This window comes from Cervus canadensis, chromosome X, assembly GCF_019320065.1.
Source record: "Cervus canadensis isolate Bull #8, Minnesota chromosome X, ASM1932006v1, whole genome shotgun sequence".
NCBI classification, from domain to species: Eukaryota; Metazoa; Chordata; class Mammalia; order Artiodactyla; family Cervidae; genus Cervus; species Cervus canadensis.
The window spans coordinates 136,071,382-136,086,978 of NC_057419.1; positions in this window are offsets into that span (position 1 = coordinate 136,071,382).

Sequence of the window (15,597 nt, forward strand, 5' to 3'; positions counted from 1 at the left end):
GAAAATTCTGAAAGAGATGGGAATACCAGACCACCTGACCTGCCTCCTGAGAAATCTGTATGCAGGTCAAGAAGGAACAGTTAGAACTGGACAGGGGACAACAGACTGGTTCCAAAAAGGAAAAGGAGTACGTCAAAGCTGTATATTGTATCCCTGCTTATTTATCTTCTATGCAGAGTACATCAAGCAAATGGCCTGGACGAATTTAAGCACAAAGCTGGAATCAAGATTGCCTGCGGAGAAATATCAATAACCTCAGATATGCAGATGACACCACCCTTATGGCAGAAAGTGAAGAAACTGAAGAACCTCTTGATGAAAGTGAAAGGGAGAGTGAAAAGTTGCTTAAAGTCAACATTCAGAAAACAAAGATCGTGGCATCTGGTCCCATACTTCATGGCCAAATACATGGGAAGCAATGGAAACAGTGACAGACTTTATTTTTTGGGACTCCAAAATCACTGCAGATGGTGACTGGAGCCATGAAATTAAAAGATGCTTACTCCTTGGAAGAAAAGCTATGACCAACCTAGACAGCATATTAAAAAGCAGAGACATTACTTTACCAACAAAGGTCCAACTAGTCAAAGCTATGGTTTTTCCAGTAGTCATGTATGGATGTGAGAGTTGGACTATAAAGAAAGCTGAGTGCCGAAAAATTGATGCTTTCAAATTGTGGTGTTGGAGAAGACTCTTGAGAGTTCCTTGAACTGCAAGGAAACCCATCCAGTCAATCCTAAAAGAAATCAGTCCTCAATATTCATTGGAAGGACTGATGCTGAAGCTGAAACTCCAATACTTTGGCCACCTGATGTGAAGAACTGACTCATTGGAAAAGACCCTGATGCCAGGAAAGACTGATGGTGGGAGGAGAAGGGGACAACAGAGGATGAGATGGTTGGATGGTATCACTGATGCGATGGACATGAGTTTGAGTAGGCTCCAGGAATTGGTAGTGGACAGGGAAGCCTGGCGTGCTGCAGTCCATAGGGTCACAAAGAGTCGGACACGCCTGAGCAACTGAACTGACTGGCTGACTGATGGAGAATATATTCTTTTCTTTCTCTTTTCCTCCTTGCATTCACTCAAGAAACATTATATGCTAGTCATGGGGCCAAAGGACCTAGAGAGATGGCCCTTGCCCTCAAGAAGTAGAAACTAAGTAGAGGAAGACAATAGAGCTACAATATCAGAGTGGCCTGAAAGAGGAGGCAATATTTAATTCAAGACATAAAGGATAATACTAGAAAAGAAGTAGGGAGGAAAATTCCAAAAAGAACTAATAACATGGGTAAAGAAGGGAACAGAATTCCCTAAAATAAAAATCGGGAAGTGATAGAGCATAGCATGCTGAGGGAACTATCAATAATCTGACTGATATAAAAAGTTTGTGGGGGATAATGGTGAGAGACAAGGCAAGGGAGTTAGTCCGGGGTGTGATTGAAAATGTTCCTTTCTGCAATGTTAAAGACTTTGGGATTCTCCTTAAAGGCAATGAGACTCTAACGAAAGGTTCAAGTAAGGATGAGACAACAGCAGGACAGCATTTTTTTAATGCTCCTTCTGATAATGCTGCCAAGAATGGACTATAGTGGGGGTAAGACTGGATACAGAGAGAATAATCAAGTGGCTCTTGGTGAGCATTGATGACATAAGGCTATAGAAATGAAAAGAGATTTGAGGTAACATTGGTGTACTAAGTGTAAAAGGTGAGACATAAGTAGAAGTTACAAATGATTCAGAGGCCTAGGTAATTGAGTAGATGGAGACAACATTAACTAAAATAGAAAATACCCAATAGGGCCATGTTGTATACAATGAGTTCTGTTTTAGATATGCTGAATTTCAGGTGTCTTTGGGACACCAGGTGAAACAATCTAATAAGTCAACTGAAATATCAGCCTGCAGCTTGGTTAGAGAAGTCAATGATGGAGTTAGAGATTTGGGAGTCATCAGACTACAGGTGTTGAACAAACTGATGACAATAATAAATGTAGAGAAAGAGAAAGGGCTGTTGTCAGGGGCCTGAGGTGCAGGCAGCTAGAGTAGGAGAAAGACCCCAAAGGAGACTGAGAGAAGCAGTAATCTGTCATGGAAGACACAGGAGAAGAAAGGTCCTGGAAGGAAGAGATGGTCATGAGTCACAAATGCAGAGCAGAGGTCATACAGAATAAGGACAGGAAGCGCCACTATGAATTGGGCAATAGAACATCACTAGTGGCTTTTGTTGGAACAGTAGTGAGGGCATAAACCAGACTGCTGTGGTTTGAGGACTTAAGAGGAGATAAGGAAGAAGGAAACAGTATATAAGAGGCTCATCTGTCAAGAAGGCTGGCAGTAAATGAAAAGTGAAAAATAAGATGGCAGCACAGTAGGCAAAGTTCAACGAAAGATCGTTTAATGTAAGACTGCCAATGTGAGTGATAGTGGAGCTCTGAGAGAGGAGAGGGCTGATTCAGAGTTGAGTCTCAGACAAGTCAGGGGAAGATAAGTTCTAGCCCCATACTTTTCAAGATAGATTCTAGCCGACTATGTTTCAAACTCTCTGTGGTGGAGGACCAGTTTTTTTAACTTCCAATCTGTCACATATTGGTACTTTTGTAAAATATAATACAAATGATTTCCTAGAAAGATGCACTGAAAAACACAGATACTCAAAATATAAGCCCCAATTTCTCATTATTAGATTGAATGAATATGCAATTACTTTATCAAATTGCTAAAAAACATTTCTAAATTCTTAATTTCAATGCTTATGTAGCTGTAGATCAATATCAAACAGTTTGAGGATTGGAAGGGGTCTACCACCTTCTTTGGGTCCAGTACTTACTTTGGATACCACTATTCTAGACCATAGGACCTAGAAAAGAGAAAGGAAAGAACACTCCTTCTTCCAAGAGAGAGGAAGGAAGCAGGAAAGGATGGGAGAATAGAGAGAACACTTACGAATGGAATGAAGAAGAGTTGAGGGAATTCCCATTTGAAAATCTTTTTTTTTTTTTTTTTGTAGTGAAGTAGGACGTCTTGACCCTATGGAATGAGTAAAGGATAAAGGGCATGGGGGAGGAGGATTGGAAGAGTATAATAATGGGTTGAAACAATTGCAGACTGATGAAGTTTCTTCTTTGAGAACATTCGCTGAACTTAAACTTCAGGGAACAAGTCTTAAGTGATATTGAAAACACAAAACCAAAAGCCTACCCAAGGTGGGACATGTTCCTCGCCAGATAAAATTGGAATGACAAGGAGCTAAAGCATCAGTGTACAAGTGAACCAGAAATAAGCTGCCACACACACACACACATACATAAACACACACGTAAGGGGGCTTTGAGGAAAGCAGCCTTGGCATTAAGTGGAGAGGCTGTAAGCACAATCTTGTCTAATAAAGATTTGCAGCCTAAATTCACATTACCCAGGTGCTGCAAAATACCTCAAGCTCTGAATTTATTTTAAAGTAGACCCAGATTGGTAGTGCCACCAAGTACCTGGCAGAATGCAAATCCTCTGCAGGAACCCATCCTCACCCTAAACTTCAAAATACTCCCACAAATGATTTTCCAAAGAAATGAGGAAATAGTAATTAAAAATCATTAAGCACACAACAAACAAGACACCATGCATAAGATAAATAGGAAGTTCAAATAAGATAGATTTCAAATAAAACATATAAGTAGTTTTATGTAAATACAATGATCTAAATGCTTGTGTTTAAAAGAGACTAAATTTTAAAAATCCAACCAAATACTTTTTGTAAGAGTTACATTAAAACATAAAGATACAGAAAGATTGACAGTAAAAGGATGGAAAAAGACATTTCACACAAATACTAACCCCAAAAAAGCTGGTACTGCTATAGCAGTATCAGGTGAAATAGATTTTAAGGCAAGAAAGCACTACTAAAGATTTAGTGGGTCATTTTTATAAAAATACAATCCAAGGGGAAGATATAGAAATGTTAAGTTTAAATGAACCTAACAATAGCCTTAAAATAAAGTAAAAATCAATAATACTACAAAAGAAATAGACAAGTCCACAGTCATAACTTTTAACACAACTCTCTTAGTGTAGAACAAATAGAACAAAAAATCAATAAGTATCCAGAAGATTTTAATAACACAATTAACAAAATTAATCTAATAGTGCATAGAACACTGAACCCAACAATTTCAGAATACACATTCTCTTCAAGCACACATAGAATACTCACCAAAATTGATCATGTACTGATCACAAAACAAAGGATTAAAATAATACAAATGACATTCAATGATCATAATGCAATTAAGCCAGAAATCAACAACAAAATAATAACTAGAAAAACCACATATGTTTTGAAAGTTTAAAAACATACTTTGAAATAAACCATGGGTCAAAGAAGAAATAATATTGAAAATTGTAAAATGCTTTGATTTCAACTAAAATGAAAATACTACCTATCAAAGTTTATGGGATGCAATCAAAGCAATACTTAGAGGGAAAGCTATAGCCTGAAATGTTTATATTTGAAAAGAAATAAAACCTGAAAACGAAAAAACTTGACATTCATTTGAAAAATCTAGAAAAAGAACAACAAAATAAACACAAAGAATGTAGAAGGAAAGAAAACATATGATAAAGTTTATCCAAGATTACAGGTTGGCAGAGCAGATGTGGTTGAAGGTAATAAGTAGGAGGGAATTGAGGAAGCTAGTGAAAGTGTGGGCAGCAAAAGGGGTGAAGTGGAAGTGGTAAAGGAGGGTATAGCAGGAAGATTGGAGAATAGGGATGGGTCTAGAGACCTGAGGTCATAAAGACATGAGATCACGGAGCAATTTGATGGGAGTAAGGGAGTTAGTTAGCTATTCCCTCATTTCTCTGCTCTTCAGAACCAAATGTTTCAACAGAGTTATCTGTATACACACTATGAGGAGTTCCTTGCCTCCCTATTCACTTTCAACCCATTCTAATCTGGCTTCAGGCCTCTCCACTCCAGTGAACCCACAGCTGTTATTGCAACAAGCCACCTCCATCTTGCCAAATACAATAGAAACTTTATCCTTATCTTACTTGAACTCTCTGCAACATTTGACATCGTTCACTTTTCCCTCCAAGTTAAAACATTTTCTTCTTTGGATATTGTGACATGACACCGCTGATTTTCCCCCTACCTCCCTCCTACGCTCTTCTTTAGTTTCCTTTACAGATTTCTCCCAACATTGTGGTACCCCAGGACTCACTGCTGGGTTTTCTTCTCTTTTTTCCTTATACAGCCAACCCTTGATATCCAGAGTGGATTGGTTTCAGAAGGCCCCTACACATACCAAAATCTGCAAATGCGCAAGTCTTACATAAAATGGCATAGGACAGGAATATAGCCAGTCCTCCCTATCCTAGGGTTTCACGTCTGTGGATTCAACCAGTTGAGGATCAAAATCTGAGGTTGGTTGAATCTGCAGATGCAAAAGCCATGGATACAGAGGGCCACTGTATTCTTTCTCTATGTTATCTTATCCAGATCATGGCTTCAAATACCATGAATATGCTGATAACTCTCAAGTTTATTTCAAGACTCTACTCTGAGTACATAACATGTATATTTGACTATCTACTTGACATCTTCATTTGGATATCTGGCAGATACCTTAAACTTATTATGTTAAGAACATTTGCTATTTTTCCCAAACAGCTCCTGTTCCTATCTTCTCCATCCTAGTCACCACTGTTTATCCAGTTACTTAAAGAAAAAATATAGGCATTATTCTTAACTGCTTCTTTGTCCTCACCCAAACAGCGTATCTCGGAGAAGGCAATGGCACCCCACTCCAGTATTCTTGCCTGGAAAATCCCATGGATGGAGGAGCCTGGTAGGCTTCGGTCCATGGCGTTGCTGAGAGTTGAACGTGACTGAACGACTTCACTTTCACTTTTCACTTTCACGCATTGGAGAAGGAAATGGCAACCCACTCCAGTGTTCTTGCCTGGAGAATCCCAGGGACGGGGGAGCCTGGTAGGCTGCCATCTATGGGGTCGCACAGAGTCAGACATGACTGAAGTGACTTAGCAGTAGCAGCAACAACATGTCTATCAGTAAGTCTTTTTGAATTTATCTCCAAAATTTATGTCGAATATATCCATTCATTTCATAATAACTGCCACCACCTACATCCAGGCCTACTCTGGATTGTGGAAGTTTCTTGCCTGGTCTCATCTCTTCCTCTCTGTTCTCTTCGAGTACAATTCTCCACATAGCAGCAAAATTTATCTTATTGAATCCTTCAATGACTCCCCACTTGGCTCTTTGAATAAAAGCCAAAAATCTTTTTTATGGTTATATGTGAGCCACTCTTGTTTTTTAATAATAGAAGACTTGGATAACACTATACACCAACTAAACCTAAACATTCATCTATAGAGTATTTCACTCAGTAACAGCAGAATACATAATCTTCTCAAGTGAACATGGAATATTCTCCAGAACAGACTATATGCTAGGCCATAAAATAAGCTTTGAAGCATTTAAAATGATTGAAATTGAAAGGAATAAAATTGGAACTAAATAACAGAAATTTGAGAAATTCACAAATAAGTGGAAATTAAATAAAACACTCCTAAATAACTACTGTGTCAAAGAAAAAAATCACAAAAGAAATTTGAAAATAGTTTGAGATTAAAAAAAAAAGCAAAACTACAACATGCCAAAGATTATGGGATATAGCTAAAGCAGTGCTTAGGGGGAAATTTATAGCTGTAAGACCTTTATTTAAAAAGCAGAAATATCTCAAATCAATACCCTAGCCTCTCACCTGAAGAAACTAGAACAAAAGGTAAAGTACACACAAGGCAAACATAGGGAAGGAAATAGTAAAAATTAGAACAGCGATAGATGAATTGAAAAGTAGAAAAGCAATAGAGGAAATCAAAGAAACAAAAGTTGGTTTGAGAAAAACAGCAAAACTGACAAGCCTCGATGGATATGTGTTTGAGCTAACTCCAGGAGACAGTGAAGGACAGGGAAGCCTGGCATGCTGCAGTCCATGGGGTCGCAAAGAGTCGGACATGACTTAGTGACTGAGCAACAACAGCAATGATCAGGAACAAGACAGGCGTGTCTTCTCTTGCCAGTTTTATTTAACATTGTCCTGGAGGTTTTAGCCAGAACAATTAGGCAAGAAAAAGAAATAAAAGGCATCTAGATTGGAAAGGAAGAATTAAAAATATCTATTTGCAGATGACTTGATCTTGTATACAGAAAACACTAAGAAATGAAATTAAAATATTACTATAACTAATCAACAGTTCTGCTAGGTTTTAGGAGACAAGATCAATATATAAAAATCAGTTTCTATACAATGTACAATTCAAAACCTAAAATTAATAAAACAATTCCAACTACAATAACTTCAAAAAGCATAAAATACTTAGAAATACAGTTAACAATAGAGATGCAACATTATACTCTGAAAACTACAAAGCATTGCTGAAGGAAATTAAAGCAGATCTTAATAAATGGAGAGAAATCCCATGTTGATGGATTAGAAGACCAAATATTGTTAAGATGTCAATACACCTCAAAGTGATCTACATTCAGTGCAATGCCTATCAAAATCCCAATTGGCTGCATTTCAGAAATTGACACGATGATCATGAATTTAATACGGAAATGTAAGGGTCACAGAAGAGCCAAAATAATCTTGAAAAAGAATAACAAATTTAGAAGATCCACAATTCCTCTTTTCAAAACTTTCCACAAAACTACAGTAATTAAGACGGTGTAGTGCTGACCCAAGGACAGGCATGTACATCAATGGAATAGAATACTGAGGGCCCAGAAAGAAACCTTATATGTTATTTTTGATTGTTTTCAATGGAGAACAAAGAGTCTCTTCAACAAATATTGTCTGGGACAACTAGATATCCATATGCAAAAGAATTAACTTGGACCCCTTCCTCACACTATGTAAAAAAAGTTAAATCATAATGAATCAAAGATGAAATATAACAGCTAAAACTATGAAACTTTTAAAAGTAAACATAGATGTAAATCTTCATGACCTTGTATTTGGAAATGCTTTCTTAGATATAATATCAAAAGTATAAGCAACAAATAAATTGGACACCACTGAGAAAGTGAAAAAAAACAACAGAGTAGAGGAAAATATATGAAAATGATATATTCTGATATCTCAAATATATAAAAAATTCTTACAACCTAATAATAAGAAGACAAATAACTCAATTTAAAAATGGGCAGAGGAAAGATCCTCTACAACCCACCTCCTAGGACAGTGGAAATAAAAACAAAAGTAAACAAGTGGAACCTATTAAACTTAAAAGCTTCTGCACAGCAAAAGAAACTATAAACAAGGTGAAAAGACAACCTTCAGAATGGGAGAAAATAATAGCAAATGAAACAACTGATAAAGGATTAATTTCTAAAATATACAGGCAGCTCATACAACTCAATACCAGAAAAATAAACAACCCAATCAAAAAGTGGGGGAAAGACCTAAACAGACATTTCTCCAAACAAGACATACAGATGGCCAACAAACACATGAAAAGATGCTCGACATCACTCATTACCAGAGAAATGCAAATCAAAACTACAATGAGATACCACCTCACACCAGTCAGAATGGCCAACATCAAAAAGTCTACAAACAATAAATGCTGGAGAGGGTGTGGAGAAAAGGGAACCCTCTTGCACTGTTGGTGGGAATGTAAATTGATATAGCCATTATGGAAGATGGTATGGAGACTCCTTAAAAAGCTAGGAATAAACCACCATATGACCCAGCAATCCTACTCCTGGGCATATACCCTGAGGAAACCAAAACTGAAAGAAACACACATATCCCATTGTTCATTGCAGCACTATTTACAATAGCTAGAACATGGAAGCAACCTAGATGCCCATCGACAGATGAATGGATAAAGAAGCTGTGGTACATATACACAATGGAACATTACTCAGCCATAAAAAGGAATGGATTCGAGTCAGTTCTAATGAGGTGGATGAACCTTGAGCCTATTATACAGAGTGAAGTAAGTCAGAAAGAGAAACATAAATATAATATACTAACATACATATATGGAATCTAGAAAAATGGTACCAAAGAATTTATTTTCAGGGCAGCAATGGAGAAACAGACATAGAGAACAGACTTATGGACACAGGGAGAGGGGTAGTGAGGGTGAGATAAATGGAAAAAGTAACATGGAAATTTACATTACCACATGTAAAATAGCCAACGGGAATTTGCTGTATGTTTCAGGGAACTCAAACAGGGGCTCTGTATCAACCTAGAGGGGTGGGGTGGGGAGGGAGATGGGAGGGAGGTTCAAGAGGGAGGGGATATATGAATACCTATGGCTGATTCATGTTGAGGTTTGACAGAAAACAACAAAATTCTGTAAAGCAATTAACGTTCAATTAAAAAATAACTAAATTTTAATTTAAAAAGTAAATAAATAAATACAAGTTAGGTTATATATATTAAATAGGAAAAAAGTGGGCAGGGGAACTTCCTAGTGGTCTGGTGGTTAGAACTTTATGCTCCCATTGGAGGGGGCACAGGTTTGATCCCTGGTCAGGGAACTAAGGTCCCCAAAGCTATGCAATGTGGCCAAAAATAAATTAACTAAATAAATATGAGTAGAGGATTTGAATAAACATTTCTCTAAAAAAGATATACAAGTGGGTGATAAGCACATGTTAGTCCTTGGAGAAGTGCAAATGAAAACTACAATGAAATACTACGTATCATCCACTAGCATGGCTACAATAATAATTTTTTTAATAAAAAAGTGTATAAGAGTACATGAATTTTTGTATTGATTACATTGAAATGATTAGTTTAAATAAAATGTCATTAAGTAAAAAAAATAAAATAAAAACAAGCATTGGCAAGAACGTGGAAAAATAAGAATCCTCACATATTGCAGATGGAATTTGAAAATGGTACAGCCAGTTTGGAAAACAGTCTGGCCGTTCCTCAAAAGGTTACATATGGAGTTACCATATGGTATAAAGCATATAATTCCATCACTATGTATATACCCTCCAAATGAAAACATACATCCACATAAGAACTTGTACATGAATATTCATTGCAGCCTTATTTATAATAACCAAAAAGTGGAAACAACCCAAATGTCAATCAATTGATGAATGGATAAAATATAGTATAGCCATATAATAGAATATTACTCTGCCATAAAAAAGAATAAAGTACTGATAGATGCCACGACATGGGGGAACCTTGAAAACATGATGCTAAGTGAACCAAGGCAAACACGAAAGGACAAATATTGTATGATTCCATATATATGAAATGTCCAGAACAGGCAAATCTATAGAAACAAAAAACAGGTTTTTGCTTGACAGGGGCTTGGGGGTGGGTGGCAGTGGAGAGAATGGAGAATGAATGCTAATGGGTATGGGGATTAGAAAAGTGTTCCAAAATTATGTTGCTGATTGCACAACTCTATGAATATATGAAAAATCATTGAATTTAAATGGGTGGATTGCATGCTTTGTGAATTATATCTTAATATAAAAAAGGAAAGAAGAATCAGAGATGTTTGGGGGACTCACAGAGCAGGTGAAGCATGGGAAATTTCAAGCCCTTAGAAAAGTCATAAGCCATCACGAATCATCTGCAGTAGAAGTGAGAGCATGGGGAGGGGGTTAGTTAGAGAGAAGCCTGTCAAGTGGTATGGAAGAAATCCAGAATTCCTTGTGGGGACCTGGGGAAGATGCTGAAAGCAGCTGAGAATTAAGAGGCAGCATAGTTGCCAGGCAGTCGCCGTGGCATGAGTGAACAGACCTAAAGTCAGGGACTGAATGGAGGATATGGCTGAAGCTTAGAGGGCTTGCAGACCACTGGGAGATGAAGTAAGAATCCTGGCACTAGTAGGTAAGGAAAGATGGCTGAGTTTCCTGACCAAATCATTGTGCATTGCCAATAGTGAGAGACTAAGCCATAAATTATAGACATTTAAACAGTGAAGAGGGTGAGGCAAAATGAGCTAGACTTCAACTAGGATCCAGCAGAGATTATGGGACTCACTCACTGCCGTGAACTTTAAATCAAATGTTTGTACAAAAGAGAGTTTCAATTCAGAACACAGTTTTATATTTTAATTGACAACCTTAATCTGTCCAACCTGTGCCCAGTCTGTGCCTCCAGGCAACTGGAGTAGGTGCTCCAGAACATGATGAAATTTAATTATAGGAAAACAACTATATGTTTAAATTAAATTTGAAGATGGGGCACACTTGCAGTATATACATTTTTTCACCCCATTAAATGCATAGAGGATAGTAGATGAAGTCTTTAAGGAAAAAAGAAAAGAGTGAAATAGTCAAGTAAAGATTCTCCAAACTAAACATCTTTGCATTTTGATTGCTCACAATTCCTGTTCAGTTCAGTTCAATTCAGTTCAGTCACTCAGTCGTGTCCAACTCTTTGCAGCACCATGGACTGCAGCACACCAGGCCTCCCTGTCCATCACCAATTCCCAGAGTTTACTCAAACTCACGTCCATTGAGTCGGTGATGCCATCCAACCATCTCATCGTCTGTTGTCCCTTTCTCCTCCCACCTTCAATCTTTCCCAGCATCAGGGTCTTTTCAAATGAGTCAGTTCTTCGCATCAGGTGGCCAAAGTATTGGAGTTTCAGCTTCAACATCAGTCCTTCCAACGAACACTTGGGACTGATCTCCTTTAGGATGGACTGGTTGGACTTCTTGCAGTCCAAGGGACTCTCAAGAATCTTCTCCAACATCACAGTTCAAAAGCATTGATTATTCTGCACTCAGCTTTCTTTATAGACCAACTCTCACATCCATACATGACTACTGGAAAAACCATAACCTTAACTAGATGGACCTTTGTTGGCAAAGTAATGTCTCTGCTTTTTAATATGCTGTCTGGGTTGGTCATAACTTTTCTTCCAAGGTGTAAGCGTCTTTTAATTGCATGGCTGCAGTCACCATCTGCAGTAATTTTGGAACCCCAAAAATAAAGTCAGCCACTGTTCCCACTGTTTCCCCATCTATTTGCCATGAAGTGATGGGACCAGATGCCATGACCTTAGTTTTCTGAATATGGAGTTTTAAGCCAACTTTTTCACTCTCCTCTTTCATTTTCATCAAGAGGCTCTTTAGTTCTTCTTCCCTTTCTGCCATAAGGGTGGTGTCATCTGCATATCTGAAGTTATTGATGTTTCTCAATATATTACAACTCCTGTAACTGCCAAAATAACACTCATTTTGATCATCTCTTCTCTAAAAACTTTCCTTGCCAACCCACAACTAGCTAGTTTTGTGAATTCTTCCACATTCAGTATAGATATTCACATAACTAAATCTTATTGAAGAGTTAATATAACTTTGTCTCAAGGAAATAGGTAGTGAAATAACATTTGATTAGCTTGCTTGACAATAGAAGATATAAATGTAACAACTAGAAAACAGTCAAAAGTATACCATGGTCCTTTGTCTCATTAATGTGTTCATTAGATAAAGACAGGTTTCAGGAGGGAAGGATGTGATTTGTAATCAAGAAAACAAAAGCTGATTTATCCATTTGAATTAAAAAGCAGGTAAAGAATTTCAGTGTTTATTCACATATTCATTTAAATATAAAAGGGAACTGATCACCACCTCTGCTACCACAACCATGTGTCATATGTGTACAAGGTTAGATCAAAGTGGTAGCTAATAATACTACATTCTGCAGTTGTTCAAGGATGACAGTTGAGAAAGTTTGATGACAGAGGATAAAAATAACACTTGTTTGGGCATAAATGGAAGTTTTTTCATTGAACTATGTGAACATTCCTCATGTCACCCACACCGCCAGAAACCTAAGAAAACGATTTTGCAACATTTTTGTGTGTTCACTACTCATCAAATTGCAGTTATTCTTTTTTTCTGAAATGAAGAATAACTATTGTAAGCATGAGAACAAACTGAGGTAATGATAAAATAATCAGCAACTATTAGGTATAATTCAATTTCCAGTTTTACTGCTGTTACTAATGTGCATAACCTTTGTTCAAGTAGTTTGTCACAGTTGTGTAACAAAGCATTTGACAAGAGTTAGTTAATAGCAATTTACAGGCAGATACAGAAGCAGAAATGCTTACAGTTTGAATGCACTTTGTCAACAAAGAAACTATGGCCTATTTACTTTTTTTTAATTTAAAAGAAACATGGAATCTTTTGCTCCCAGCTTGACAGTCAGTTACAAAAAGCAGAAGGCACCTTAACGTTTCCTCTGGAGGATATTATCACTGCACTCCAGTATCAGCAGCAGCTAGAAACATGTGCTTTATCATACTTTGACCTTTATACTTCAAGTCAAGAGAATCCTGAGCAAGGTCAGTTTCCTCATCCAGCATGCACTTTCTGCAGATGTAAAAAAAAAAGTTTTTTCCCACAGAATTTGATCTGTGGATTTTATTTGTGTTTGAATGAAATATGCTTATTTCTATGGTGGTGACTTTGCAAGAAAACAAGTGCAGAAGTATTTCCTCAAAGGCTAAAAGGAGGCATTACTACCACCACCACTACTTGCCAAGGGATTTGCAAAGCATCTTGAGGCTCATGGTTAGTATGGGAGACAAGCCAGACTCAGGAGAAGTTAGCACAGAGAAAAAAGTTGGAGTGTTTTTCCCCGTTTAGCCAGCCAATTCAACAAAGTCCTTCAGGTAGTAACACCTAATGGTCAGATAATGATGTCTTTTCTACAAGGATTGTGTTTGGGTTTGTATATTTCCTTTATGTTTGGCATTTAAAATCCTTGGGGGGAAAGCTATTTTTGTAACTCAACTGGGATGTCCTTGTCTTAGGGTTTCCCACTGCATCAGTCCCCTAGCCTGGATGATAACCATGATAGTGCTTTGTCTTTCAGATGAAATGCAGAACTAAGGACATGACTACTGGTGCTTATTAAAGATTCCTTGCTATTTTCACAAGAGTAGGGGTGTTAGACTCTTGTCTACTGGCCAAATTCTAAATTGGGAGATTACATTCTGCTTTCCTGAATTCCCCTAGCAGAAGCAGCCATCCATGGTATCCTACTTTGCTTCCTGTGCTACACTGTTGTGTGATGTCATTAAATGGCTCTGGTTTTCTACTCTAGAAGTGACCACTTCTTAGTGCAGTGGTGAATAAATTGATACCTATTGTCTGATATTGTATTTGACCTAGTTTCAAACAAATTAAAAGGTAGGCTCTGATAGTTAAGGATAAAGAACAAAACAAAACACTCTAACAGTACTGGTTGTTGTGAAGCAGTAAAAAAAAAAAAAAGAAAGAAAGAAAAAAAGAAAATCTGCTTTCTCTTCTGCAACACAAATTAATACATTTTAAAAAAACTACACTAGTGGTTGACAACGAATTGTTATTTTGCCTCAAACAGAAGGATAGTTCTAACAGCAATGATGAGGTTTGAGAGGATGTGATCACATATCACAAACCAATTAAACCATCTCTTTCGCCTTTAGGTTGCATCTAACTATCCTAGACAATTGATCTGCCTGGGTTTCATAAAATCTCTCTTTTAGGAGAGTCTTCATCTTTTCTTCTTAACATATTTCAGTGTTTTTTAATCTTTCTATAAAAATGATGTTCTTATTTTTATTTAACCTCCAGTCCACCTACTGTAGCTTAATGTTACCATCTTTTATCTATCTCTAGCCTTTTATCCTGCACTAGTACTGAGAGGCAGTGTAGCACAACAAGATGGTTTTTGGAGTCAGACATGCCCACATTAAAATCCATCACTTTATAGGTGTGTGATGTTGAGCAAGTTACTACTGAGGTTCAATTTCCTCATCTGTAAATGAGCACCCTCTTCAACCTCATGTGAAGATCAAATTACATAATATGTTATTTGTAGGGTTATGGGGTAAGATGAGGCACGGTATTTGGCACCCAAAAAGTGCTCAATAAATAGTAGTTATTTATCTGATTAGGTGCACAGATCTGACTCAATTCATAAACTTTAAGAGTGGGGAAGCAAACTTCCTGGATTTCAACACAAGTTCCCTGGTAGCTCAGTGGTAAAGAATCCGCCTGCCAATGCAGGAGACAGAAGAGACGTGGGTGTGATCTCTGTGTCGGGAAGATCACCTGGAGAAGGGAATGGCAACCCATTCCAGTATTCTTGCCTGGGAAATCCCAAGGACAGAGGAGCCTGGTGGGCTACAGTTCATGGGGTTGCAAAAGAATTGGACATCACTTAGTGACTAAATAACAACAGTGTCATAAACATACTAGGCACAGAGGCTCAAATTTTGTTGACTTATTTTTCCCCTGAAGTGAAATGAACAGCCCTCACCTATTTGCAAGATATCACATACTTAGCTCAAAGGTGACAAAATCGATCCATCCTCTGATGTCTCCAAATATGCAGATAGATACCTCGCTTAGTCTAGATGTTTTGGCAAGGCAAAGACACAACATGAAAAGCTTAGGCTTTCTGTTTCTATGAGGTTTTGTTTCTATGAATATTTTACATTTGATTATTGTCTTGGGCGCCCAGAATGGGAGTGACTCAATCAAACGCCTTCTCATCCATCCAAGCATTCTTCGAGAAAATT